The following is a 13,653-nucleotide window of genomic DNA, read 5'->3' on the forward strand; positions in this document are numbered from 1 at the left end:
AAAATAGGTGGCTGCAGGAAATCTTAAGCATCACTGAGCTGTCATTGTCCCTCGTACCACTACTAGGGGTGACCGACTGTCATATGTGATGGCTCCACAGTCAATCACACTAGCAGTGGGGGCAGTGTTCCACTACTCAGTAAAGGCAGGATTGAGGCGCTCACCCCTAGGTCTCCTGAAACGAACATGGCTTTCATCAGTTCCCAAACTAAAACTAGATTTGTTGCTGAAGACAACCCAGTTGCACTCCATAGCATCCAGTTTTGTTGTTAACGACAGCTTTGCAAATGTAGACAACAGTGGGTGGGTGTCAAAGGCAGTACATGTAATGGATGCTGTAAGAACAAATGTCCTTCAGCCAAGCACCTGGAAATGGTTCCAACAGACACATTGGTCTGTAACAATGGTGCCACCTGCCTCTGGATGGCGGGCAACGAAACTGTTGGAGCTGCTCATGCTTCTCAGACAATCTTCTCCACTGGTGGTCTGTCCAGGACATCCTGATCCCAGTTGTTTTATGTGCATTACCTCACATATATACTGGTCTTAACACCTCCTAACAGTCTTGTCAGAACGGCCCAGGTGGCAGGCAATTCGTAGATACGACCATCCAGCTTCTCACATCCCAATAATGCACCCCTCTCAGACTCTGGTAACGGAGTGAAATCTTTTCTTTGCGTCGTAGAGGCGTCTAGTGGTCAACAAGCTCTACACAAGCGGAAAAAGAGGTCCACAAGTAGCCTGAGAGCCTTTATGTAGACCAAGGGTGGAACCACTTTTAGGGCTTCAGATGGCAAGAAGGGGGGGACTTGTTATTTGTATAGCGCCAACTTATTCCGCAGCACTTTCAGGTATTTTTTTTATTTATTACTCCCCACCAAGCTGGGTACTCATTTTACCGGCCTTGGAAGGATAGAAAGCTGAGTCAACCTTGAGCCGGCTACCTGAGCCATTTTGGTATTTGTTTTCTCAATTTGTCGTTTTCAGCAAGATCGACATCGTAATGGCGGAGTTCCCAATATTAATTGTTTTGCAACATGAAATAAACTATACTTTGAAGCATATATGCCTTGATTCTTCTTAAAGGGAGAGACATCTATCTGTATCATGTCTTTAGCCGTCATTGAAGTTCAATGGGCAAATGCCATACGTATACAGAGTGAATTAGATAAGATGTATGTGTTAACAACATTCAGTGTGTTATATACAGTAATCACTTTTTGCGTCCGTTTAGTAGGCTGGCCTATATTGGACTATGTGTTCATGGCTCTGACACTGATCTAGATACATCACATACAGAGAACATTTAATGGTGATGCAGTAGGCTTTTCCCTTCCTGTGACCTTCGCACAAGTGGATTCTATGCGTAAGTGCAGTAGAGCCAGCACTTAATACGGTTACCGTGAGTTGCCTGTCACATAGGGTTGCCTCGTTACAGGGACGCTTGATGAGGTGGAACAATGACACCAGTATTCTCGTGTGTTTGGGAGGATCTCGCGCATTACGCGATTGACAGACAGGCATGATAGTGATGGGCTGATTTAAGACATGCGCAGTCTGACATCATGAACGCTATGAACATGATGGTGGATACAGCAGGTGGAGGCTGCCAGGTGAAACATAGAGGATAGGCTGGTATAGGGGGCGGTCCCCTTTTTGGATGTGTATACAGTAAGAGCACTTTGGTTTTTGCATTTGCTTGAGAAAAATCCCTGCAACAGGGATCGAAACGTTGCACCGTTTGGTTTCTGGAGGATTAAAGAATGTCCGCTTTTGACTAACAAGCATTGTCTGATATCTACATTGTTCCTTTTAGATGCTTGATTTATTTTGTACAAAGAGTGTATATATTCTCTAAAACCTTTATAACTCGAAGGGCTGAGCCGTCATTCCATGCCAAATCATCACAAGAAATGAACTTTTCAACCCGACCGCCCCAGATTTTCTTGAAATTTGATAGGATTCTAGAGTGCCTAAAGTAACTAACAAATGTAACATTTTAGCCCTTGGTGATACACTGTATTAAAGGGGTTGTCCCGCGGCAGCAAGTGGGTCTATACACTTCTGTATGGCCATATTAATGCACTTTGTAATGTACATTGTGCATTAATTATGAGCCATACAGAAGTTCTAAGACGTTTTTCACTTACCTGCTCCGTTGCTAGCGTCCTCGTTTCCATGGAGCCCGCCTAATTTTCGGCGTCTAATGGCCAAATTAGACGCGCTTGCGCAGTCCGGGTCTTCTTCTTTTCTCAATGGGGCCGCTCGTGCAGGATGCCGGCTCCGTGTAGCTCCGCCCCGTCACGTGCCGATTCCAGCCAATCAGGAGGCTGGAATCGGCAATGGACCGCTCAGAAGCCCTGTGGTCCACCGAGGGAGAAGATCCCGGCGGCCATCTTCAGCCGGTAAGTAAGAAGTCACCGGAGCGCAGGGATTCAGGTAAGCGCTGTGCGGATTTTTCTTTAGGTCCCTGCATCGGGGTTGTCTCGCGCCGAACGGGGGGGGGGTTGAAAAAAAAAAAACCCGTTTCGGCGCGGGACAACCCCTTTAATACAGCAGGGTTGCAAATATGAGAAAAAAATATAAAATTTATTATTTACAAAAAAAAAAAGCATAACTTTGCTTCTAATTATGGTATAACTTTCATCTTGGTCTTGTTTTGAAGCTAATCGAGCGCAGGTTTCATAAAAAATGGTTTACAATAAAAGATTACACTCTTCATTTCAAGATCACATGATGTAAATTTTGACCTTTAATATGTAAAAGAAGGTATGCTCAATTTTTCTTAAAATAAAGTATGTAATACAGGTAAATGCAATCTGTCCTTGATGTAAGTTTAATTTAAAGATGGCTTTAGGAACAGGAGTAAAAATTAAAGTGTTATGCATCACAATCAATGAAATACCTTATCCCTTGTTTAGGAAATTGCTGTATTCTAGAATAAACTATAACGCTATATAGAATTTTGAGGAAAAGTTACAAGTCAGCACCATCTTGGCAGTGCTTCTTCTGTACTTTGGGCGTCTGTAGCAGTTGGCGTGTAGATTAGCCCCGTTGCATTTTAATGAGAGCCTTGGAAACAGTGAACGACTCTTTCCAACAGGTGGTTGCCATAGACCAATGGGTTTTATCATCTAGGTCATGAAAAATGAAATGGGAATACCTCTTTAACATTGCCAGTAAAAAATAAATTTCGGCACCAGCCTGTGGACCTAATGACCAGCTAGGCCGTTGGCCTACCTGCCGGTTGGCAACCTCACATTGGGGCATATTCAAACTATGTGCCTAAAGTTGCAATTACACTGCTAAGATAATTGCCGAAAAGAAGGATTTTGAGGGATCATTTTGCATAAACTACTACTTGGTACTAATGCCAATTAGTAGCAAGTAGTAGCGTGTGAGTCGCCGGGAGCTGTAGTCAGGGAACAGACCATCCGCTGTTCCTTGATTACATTCCTTTTGTTCTGCGAGCAGGGCTGACAGCTGATACAATGCAATCAGCTGTAAATAGCTGTCCCTGGGCAGAGTACAGCATGCAGTCCTGCTTATCAGCTGCTCTGCCCAACGATAGTTTTCAAGCAGAACTGAAATTCATCATTTGGCATAAAACTGAAAGATGGGCACATTTACATGCAACGATTATTGCTCAAAATATGATTTTTTTTTCCCCCCTGAATTGTGATGCGGTGAAAAAACAGCCGCATATCCTACATTTGGGTATTACCCTGGAACATCTTGCCCATTGTTTTCAATGGGGTGAGCAAAAACATAGCACAATGTGTGAGGTGCAGGCGACTGCAATAAGAGGTTCCCCACTGAAAATAATGGGAAACACCTGTTGATCGCTGCTTCCTTGAAGTGATGCAAAGTGTTTTTGACAGAAAAACGCCTTGCACGTTTCTGAGCGCGATATTGCACTGGCCCATGTAAAAAAAGTCTAAGGCTGCTTTCACACAGCCAAGAAAATCGTGTGGGCTTTGTTTGTTGCGAGACGCACAAGGATAAACCCCATTCTTCTGAATGGGGTTATATACATTAGTGATTTCTTTCGCATGCTCTTATCTTTGCACATTCCTTGGAACACATAGCCTATTGTTTTCAATGAGGCAGTAAAACACCGCATGCCGGGTGATGTTTCCCATTAAAATGAATGCAAAATGCTTGCTGATCCTCCGAAGCGGTTGAAAGCTGCGCAGGAGGATCGCAGCTTTACTCAAGTCATGGGAGGCGAACATGATATTGGCCTTAGTTACTTGACCTGATATCATGCTCGCCGGTGTGTAGTTAGCCTCAGGCAGAACGACCTGTAGATACAGCCCTGTTTAGGGGTCGTGCTTAGAAAACCAGTCTAATCTACCGAGGCCCACTGCAGTTTTAGGTGATTTTCCAGACATCACTGTGTGTACATGAGGAGTAATACTGTTCCTTGATACTGTCACAGCCGACACGGGCATGGATATCAGACAACTGAAAGAGGCAAAACCAAAAAATATGGAGGGAGCTCGCCTTTAGTGTCACCGAGGGTCACGAATGACTAAACAGGTAACGACAATATTCCCTGCCATCATATGGATACAGTCTGAGGTGAGAACATGCCGCACCCCAAGATAATGGTTTAGGGTGTAACAGCCAAACAAGTGCTGTCAGGAAGTCATGTAATGCTAAGGAAACTACACCCAGCCGCCCCTCTCCAGCACTACACCCGGCCATCACTCTCCAGCACTACACCCGGCCATCACTCTCCAGCATTACACCCGGCCATCACTCTCCAGCACTATACCCGGCCATCACTCTCCAGCACTACACCCGGCCATCACTCTCCAGCACTACACCCGGCCATCACTCTCCAGCATTACACCCGGCCATCACTCTCCAGCACTATACCCGGCCATCACTCTCTAGGACTACACTGGCTCTCACTTTCCGGGGCTACCGTCGGCCATCCCCTATCTAGGACTACACCCGGCCGCCCCTCTCCAGGACTACACCCGGAACTCCCTCTCCAGGACTACACCCGGCCACCCCCACCCCCCTTCTAGCACTACACCCGGCGTCACTCTCCAGCACTACACCCGGCCGCCCCTCTCCAGGACTACACCCGGCCGCCCCTCTCCAAGACTACACCCGGCCGCCCCTCTCCACCACTACACCCGGCTGTCCCCTATCTTGAACTACACTCAGCTGCCCCTCTCCAGCTCTACACCCAGCCGCCCCTTTCTAGCTCTACACTCAGCTGCCCCTCTCTAGCACTACACCCTGCCGCCCCCTCCCCAGCACTACACCCTGCTGCCCCCTCCCCAGCACTACACTCTGCCGCCCCCTCCCAGCACTATACCCAGCTCTCACTCCACAGGATTATACCTGGCCGCCCCTCTACAGCTCTACACGAGGTCGCCCCTCTCTAGGACTACACCCAGAACTCCCTCCAGCACTACACCCGACCGTCCCCACTCCAGCACTACACCCAACTGTCACTGTCCAGGACTACACCTGGCCGCCCAGATACAGCTCTACACGAGGTCGCCCCTCTAAAGCTCTACACGAGGTCGCCCCTCTCCAGCACTACACCCGGCCGTCCCCTCCCCAGCACTACACCCGGCCGTCCCTCTCAAGCTCTACAGCCACCCCTCTCCAGCACTACACCCAGCCACCCCTCTCCAGCACTACATCCGGCCACCCCTCTCCAGCACTATACCCGGCCATCACTCTCCAGGACTACACTGGCTGTCACTTTCCAGGGCTACACTCGGCCATCCCCTATCTAGGACTACACCGGCCACCCTTCTCCAGGACTATACCCAGTCACCCCTCTCCAGGACTACACCCGGAACTCCCTCTCCAGGACTACACCCGGCCACCCCCCCCCCACCCCCTTCTAGCACTACACCCGGCGTCCCTCTCCAGCACTACACCTGGCATCACTCTCCAGCACTACACCCGGCCGCCCCTCTCCATGACTACACCCAGCTGTCCCCTATCTTGAACTACACCTGGCTGCCCCTCTCCAGCTCTACACCCAGCCGCCCCTGTCCAGCTCTACACCCAGCTGCCCCTCTCTAGGACTACACCCTGCCGCCCCCTCCCCAGCACTACACCCTGCCGCCCCCTCCCAGCACTACACCCTGCCGCCCCCTCCCAGCACTACACCCTGCCGCCCCCTTTCAACACTATACCCAGCTGTCACTCCCCAGGATTATACCTGGCCGCCCCTCTACAGCTCTACACGAGGTCGCCCCCCTCTAGGACTACACCCAGAACTCCCTCCAGCACTACACCTGACCGTCCCCACTCCAGCACTACACCCAACTGTCACTGTCCAGGACTACACCTGGCCGCCCCACTACAGCTCTACACGAGGTCGCCCCTCTCCAGCACTACACCCGGCCATCCCCTCCCCAGCACTACACCCGGCCGTCCCTCTCAAGCTCTACAGCCACCCCTCTCCAGCTCTACACCCAGCCACCCCTCTCCAGCACTACACCCGGCCACCCCTCTCCAGCACTATACCCGGCCATCCCTCTCCAGGACTACCCTGGCTGTCACTTTCCAGGGCTACACTCGGCCATCCCCTATCTAGGACTACACCGGCCGCCCTTCTCCAGGACTATACCCAGTCACCCCTCTCCAGGACTACACCCGGAACTCCCTCTCCAGGACTACACCCGGCCACCCCTCCACCCCCTTCTAGCACTACACCCGGCGTCCCTCTCCAGCACTACACCTGGCATCACTCTCCAGCACTACACCCGGCCACCCCTCTCCACGACTAAAACCAGCTGTCCCCTATCTTGAACTACACCTGGCTGCCCCTCTCCAGCTCTACACCCAGCCGCCCCTTTCCAGCTCTACACCCAGCTGCCCCTCTCTAGGACTACACCCTGCCGCCCCCTCCACAGCACTACACCCTGCCGCCCCCTCCCAGCACTACACCCTGCCGCCCTCTCCCAACACTATACCCAGCTGTCACTCCCCAGGATTATACCTGGCCGCCCCTCTACAGCTCTACACGAGGCTGCCCCTCTCTAGGACTACACCCACAACTCCCTCCAGCACTACACCCGACCATCCCCACTCCAGCACAACACCCAACTGTCACTGTCCAGGACTACACCTGGCCGCCCCGCTACAGCTCTACACGAGGTCGCCCCTCCCCAGCACTACACCCGGCCGTCCCTCTCAAGCTCTACAGCCACCCCTCTCCAGCACTACACCCAGCCACCCCTCTCCAGCACTACACCCGGCCACCCCTCTCCAGCACTATACCCGGCCATCACTCTCCAGGACTACACTGGCTGTGGCTTTCCAGGGCTACACTCGGCCATCCCCTATCTAGGACTACACCCGGCCGCCCCTCTCCAGGACTATACCCAGTCGCCCCTCTCCAGGACTACACCCAGAACTCCCTCTCCAGGACTACACCCGGCCACCCCCCCCCCCCTTCTAGCACTACACCCGGCGTCCCTCTCCAGCACTACACCTGGCCGTCACTCTCCAGCACTACACCAGGCCGCCCCTCTCTAGGACTACACCTGGCCGCCCCTCTCCACGACTACACCCGGCTGTCCCCTATCTTGAACTACACCTGGCTGCCCCTCTCCAGCTCTACACCCAGCCGCCCCTTTCCAGCTCTACACCCAGCTGCCCCTTTCCAGCTCTACACCCAGCTGTCCCTCTCTAGGACTACACCCTGACGCCCCCTCCCAGCACTATACCCAGCTGTCACTCCGCAGGATTATACCTGGCCGCCCCTCTACAGCTCTACACGAGGTCGCCCCCCTCTAGGACTACACCCAGAACTCCCTGCAGCACTACACCCGACCGTCCCCACTCCAGCACTACACCCAACTGTCACTGTCCAGGACTACACCTGGCTGCCCCTCTACACGAGGTCGCCCCTCTACAGCTCTACACGGTCGCCCCTCTCCAGCACTACACCCGGCCGTCCCCTCCCCAGCACTACACCTGGCCGTCCCTCTTAAGCTCTACAGCCACCCCTCTCCAGCACTACACCCAGCCACCCCTCTCCAGAACTACACCCGGCCACCCCTCTCCAGCACTACACCCGGCCACCCCTCTCCAGCACTATACCCGGCCATCCCTCTCCAGGACTACACTGGCTGTCACTTTCCAGGGCTACACTCGGCCATCCCCTATCTAGGAGTACACCAGGCCGCCCCTCTCCAGGACTATACCTAGTCGCCCCTCTCCAGGACTACACCCGGAACTCCCTCTCCAGGACTACACCTGACCCCCCCCCCCCACCTTCTAGCACTACACCCGGCGTCCCTCTCCAGCACTACACCTGGCTGCCCGTCTCTAGGACTGCACCTGGCCGCCCCTCTCCACCACTACACCCGGCTGTCCCCTATCTTGAAGTACACCGGGCTGACCCTCTCCAGCTCTACACACAGCCGCCCCTCTCCAGCTCTACACCCAGCCGCCCCTCTCCAGGACTACACCCTGCCGCCCCCTCCCCAGCACTACACCCTGCCGCCCGCTCCCAGCACTATACCCAGCTGTCACTCCCCAGGATTATACCTGGCCGCCCCTCTACAGCTCTACACGAGGTTGCCCCTCTCTAGGACTACACCCAGAACTCCCTCCAGCACTACACCTGACCGTCCCCACTCCAGCACTACACCCAACTGTCACTGTCCAGGACTACACCTGGTCGCCCCTCTACAGCTCTACACGAGGTCGCCCCTCTTCAGCTCTACACCCGGCCGTCCCCTCCCCAGCACTACACCCGGCCGTCCCTCTCAAGCTCTACAGCCACCCCTCTCCATCACTACACCCAGCCACCCCTCTCCAGCACTACACCCGGCCGTCCCTCTCCAGCACTACACCCGGCCGTCCCTCTCAAGCTCTACAGCCACCCCTCTCCAGCACTACACCCTGCCGCCCCTCCACAGCTCTACACGAGGTCGCCCCTCTCTAGGACTACACCCAGAACTCCCTCCGACCGTCCCCACTCCAGCACTACACCCAACTGTCACTGTCCAGGACTATACCTGGCCGCCCCTCTACAGCTCTACAGGAGGTCGCCCCTCTACAGCTCTACAGGAGGTCGCCCCTCTACAGCACTACACCCGGCCGCATATTAACACATTCTGCCGCAGTTCTACAGCGCGGCCGATTCAGCCAATCAGCTGGCTGGAATCGGCACCACGTGACACAGCGGCGTGCCCGCGCATTGCCGTGCACGATGAGCTGTGCCCGCGCGTCACGTGGGCTGTGACGTCACCGTGCCTTGCATTTGCCCGCGGATTTTGAACAGTATTGATCTACGGAGGAAGCAAGCTGATGGTTGGAGCCTTTTCCCCAATTTACAAGATGGGAGAGTAAGATTTGTGCGCTACGTGTGGTGAGTACCCACCTGAGATTTGTGCGCTGTGCGCTACGCTGTGCGCTACGTGTGGAGACGCGGTTACCTGAGATTTGTGCGCTGTGCGCTACGTGTGGAGACGCGGTTACCTGAGATTTGTGCGCCGTGCGCTACGCTGTGCGCTACGTGTGGAGACGCGGTTACCTGAGATTTGTGCGCTGTGCGTGTGGAGACGCGGTCACCTGAGATTTGTGCGCTACGTGTGGAGACGCGGTTACCTGAGATTTGTGCGCCGTGCGCTACGCTGTGCGCTACGTGTGGAGACGCGGTTACCTGAGATTAATGCGCCGTGCGCTACGCTGTGCGCTTCGTGTGGAGACGCGGTTACCTGAGATTAATGCGCTGTGCGCTACGCTGTGCGCTACGTGTGGAGACGCGGTCACCTGAGATTTGTGCGCCGTGTGCTGCGCTGTGCGCTACGTGTGGAGACGCGGTTACCTGAGATTTGTGCGCTGTGCGCTACGCTGTGCGCTACGTGTGGAGACGCGGTTACCTGAGATTTGTGCGCTACGTGTGGAGACGCGGTTACCTGAGATTTGTGCGCTATGTGTGGAGACGCGGTTACCTGAGATTTGTGCGCCGTGCGCTACGCTGTGCGCTACGTGTGGAGACGCGGTTACCTGAGATTAATGCGCCGTGCGCTACGTGTGGAGACGCGGTCACCTGAGATTTGTGCGCTGTGCGCTACGTGTGGAGACGCGGTCACCTGAGATTTGTGCGCCGTGCGCTACGCTGTGCGCTATGTGTGGAGACGCGGTCACCTGAGATTTGTGCGCCGTGCGCTACGCTGTGTGCCATGTGTGGAGACGCGGTTACCTGAGATTTGTGCGCCGTGCGCTATGTGTGGAGACACGGTTACCTGAGATTTGTGCGCCGTGCGCTACGCTGTGCGCTATGTGTGGAGACGCGGTTACCTGAGATTTGTGCGCCGTGCGCTACGCTGTGCGCTATTTGTGGAGACGCGGTTACCTGAGATTTGTGCGCTGTGCGCTACGCTGTGCGCTACGTGTGGAGACGCGGTTACCTGAGATTTGTGCGCTGTGCGCTACGTGTGGAGACGCGGTCACCTGAGATTTGTGCGCTGTGCGCTACGTGTGGAGACGCGGTCACCTGAGATTTGTGCGCCGTGCGCTACGTGTGGAGACGCGGTCACCTGAGATTTGTGCGCTGTGCGCTACGTGTGGAGACAACACCCAAGATTTGTGCGCTACGTGTGGTGAGTACGTCACCTGAGATTTGCGCGACGCCACCTGGCGCAACCTGTCTTTTTTTGCAGATTTGTGCGCCTTATTGCAAAATTACGTGTGGAGAGGATCCTGACGTTTGGACGCGTTTCGAGAAGAATTTCGCTTTGCTAGGACACCACCTGACATCACTCAGCGAGGTAAGCTGCTGCATCTGCCCAAATTTTCATCGCGTGCATCTGCTCATATGCGCATATTTGGCGCATATTTGCAGGTTTTCGCTTGCATCTGCTGATATGCGCATATTTGCAGGTTTTCGCTTGCATGTGGTGATATGCTCTCCGTTTTCCACAGGACGACTCGTGTGGAGAGGAACCTGACATTTGGCTGCGTTTTGTACAACGTACGGAACCGGAGATTAGCGTTTTAGGTGCTGATCTCACATTTGCCCCCCGCCTTTTGGAGAGGACGACTCTTCTGGAGAGGAATTTCGCTTTGCTAGGACACCACCTGACATAACTCGGCGAGGTAAGCTGCTGCATCTGCCAAATTTTTCATTGCTTGCATCTGCTCATATGTACATGCATGCCTGCCTGTATGCGTACATGCGTGTATGCCTGTATGCGTACATACGTGTATGCGTACATGCGTGCCTGCCTGTATGCGTACATGCGTGCCTGCCTGTATGCGTACATGCGTGCCTGCCTGTATGCGTACATGCGTGCCTGCCTGTATGCGTACATGCGTGCATGCCTGTATGCGTACATGCGTGCATGCCTGTATGCGTACATGCCTGTATGCGTACATGCGTGCATGCCTGTATGCGTACATGCGTGCATGCCTGTATGCGTACATGCGTGCATGCCTGTATGCGTACATGCGTGCATGCCTGTATGCGTATATGCGTGCATGCCTGTATGCGTACATGTGTGCATGCCTGTATGCGTGCCTGTATGCGTATATGCGTGCGTGCCTGTATGCGTATATGCGTGCGTGCCTGTATGCGTATATGCGTGCATGCCTGTATGCGTACATGCGTGCGTGCCTGTATGCGTACATGCGTGCATGCCTGTATGCGTGCCTGTATGCGTATATGCCTGCATGCCTGTATGCGTACATGCGTGTATGCGTGCATGCCTGTATGCGTATATGTGTGCATGCCTGTATGCGTACATGTGTGCATGCCTGTATGCATGCCTGTATGCGTATATGCGTGCATGCCTGTATGCGTGCCTGTATGCGTATATGCGTGCATGCCTGTATGCGTGCCTGTATGCGTACATGCGTGCATGCCTCTATGCGTGCCTGTATGCGTACATGCGTGCATGCCTGTATGCGTGCCTGTATGCGTATATGCGTGCATGCCTGTATGCGTGCATGCCTGTATGTGTACATGCGTGTATGCGTACATGCGTGCATGTCTGTATGCGTATATGCGTGCATGCCTGTATGCGTACATGTGTGCATGCCTGTATGCGTATATGCGTGCATGCCTGTATGCGTGCCTGTATGCGTACATGCCTCTATGCGTGCCTGTATGCGTATATGCGTGCGTGCCTGTATGCGTGCCTGTATGCGTACATGCGTGCGTGCCTGTATGCGTGCCTGTGTGCGTGTATGCGTGCCTGTATGCGTACGTGCGTGCTTGTATGCGTACATGCCTTATGCGTACGTGCGTGCTTGTATGCGTACATGCCTTATGCGTACATGCATGTATGTATGTATACATGCATGTATGCTCACCCACTTACTCAGCCACCCCCTCTCTCTCACACACACACACTTGCTGTGTTAAATTCGTCTTATTGGCCGAAAAAGACATTACATCAGATTTGAGTATTTAATTACTTATTTTAGCAAACGTACAGGTTCCATCCCAATACTGCACCTAATCTGCACTAACTGAACAAACCTTCGGAGAAACATACCAATTGTCCAAATACGATGTCTTTATCTATTAAAGTAGGAGTGAAGAAAAGCAGGGACAGTGCAAGAACTATGAAAACCCACGGAATTAAGCCAATTGCAGGCAGGGTTAATTTTTTTTTTCTTCCTCGTTATAGGTCAGCTGATACGTTTTGGTCAGAATCTTGCACTGTGGTAACCGTTTCCGCTGCTCGCAACCAGAGTTGAATCACCAGAGAGCCAGAAGTTCCCAGATGTTGGCTCCGGAGGACGCTTAAAAGCTGGAAATGGCCCATCACCTGCTATGGAAATACATCATCAGGATCTGATGGAGCAGTACGATGAAGATTGTCAGGTTGCATGTGATGCTGCTCACTGTCCCTCGTTAGTCGGTTCACAGTTTATACACTAAGCTATTTATCCCCTTAGAGAACAAGCCTGTTTGCGCCTTAGTGACAGACCGAAAATTTGGAACTTTACATGTGTCACTTGACATATCATAAGTCCGTAAAGCTTTTGCATATCCAAGTGACTGACATTTTTTTCTTCCCCTTGTTGTACTTCTGTTAGGTAGTAAAAAAGGACTGTTAAAAGTTGTGTATATTTATTAAAATTGCTACTTTGCACAATTTTGAATTTTCATTTTTTCACATTGTCAAATGTCATATATAAAATAAGTGCCAACATTCTGTACAAATCTCTGCGAACATATAGATTTCCATCTGTTCACTTTATTCTGGATGCACGGTTTAAAACCTTTGTAAATTTATTTTTTCCATTTAGGAGACGTACAAATTTAACATTTCTTTTCAGAATTTAGAGGAACACTTAGGCCTCATGTCTACGGGGAAAATCAGGCCCGCTACGGATTCTCCATGTAGAATCTGCAGCGGGTCCCTCCTGCCCCGCGGACATGAGCGCTGAAAATAACAATAAATCAGAATTAACTTACCTCTCACACGCTCCGGATACTTCCTTCGCTGCGGCGTCATCTTCTCTCGTCGCGGCCGGATCTTCTTTCTTCAGCTCAGCGGATGTGCATGATGACGTCGGTGACGTGCCCCGCACATGCGCCGGGCCAAAGCAAAATGATCCGGCCGCGACTGAGAGAAGATGGTGCCGCGGCGAAGAGAAGAAACGGAGCGGATGGGAGGTGAGTTTATTCTGATTTATTGTTAT

At 52.8% G+C, this 13,653-nt stretch overlaps 1 long non-coding RNA gene across 2 annotated transcripts; it reads left to right on the forward strand.

The window, feature by feature from the left end:
* Positions 1 to 9,092: 9,092 nt before the first annotated feature.
* LOC136586704 (uncharacterized) lies at positions 9,093 to 13,103 on the forward strand. Of its 2 annotated transcripts, XR_010787325.1 has the most exons (4): positions 9,093 to 9,364; positions 10,662 to 10,769; positions 10,924 to 11,097; positions 12,633 to 13,103. It is a non-coding gene; the product is annotated as an uncharacterized lncRNA (long non-coding RNA). The 2 variants fall into 2 exon arrangements; XR_010787324.1 differs by lacking the exon at positions 9,093 to 9,364 and having other exon boundaries at positions 10,509 to 10,769.
* Positions 13,104 to 13,653: the final 550 nt, after the last annotated feature.

Source organism: Eleutherodactylus coqui, chromosome 12 (assembly GCF_035609145.1).
Source record: "Eleutherodactylus coqui strain aEleCoq1 chromosome 12, aEleCoq1.hap1, whole genome shotgun sequence".
Classification (NCBI taxonomy): Eukaryota; Metazoa; Chordata; class Amphibia; order Anura; family Eleutherodactylidae; genus Eleutherodactylus; species Eleutherodactylus coqui.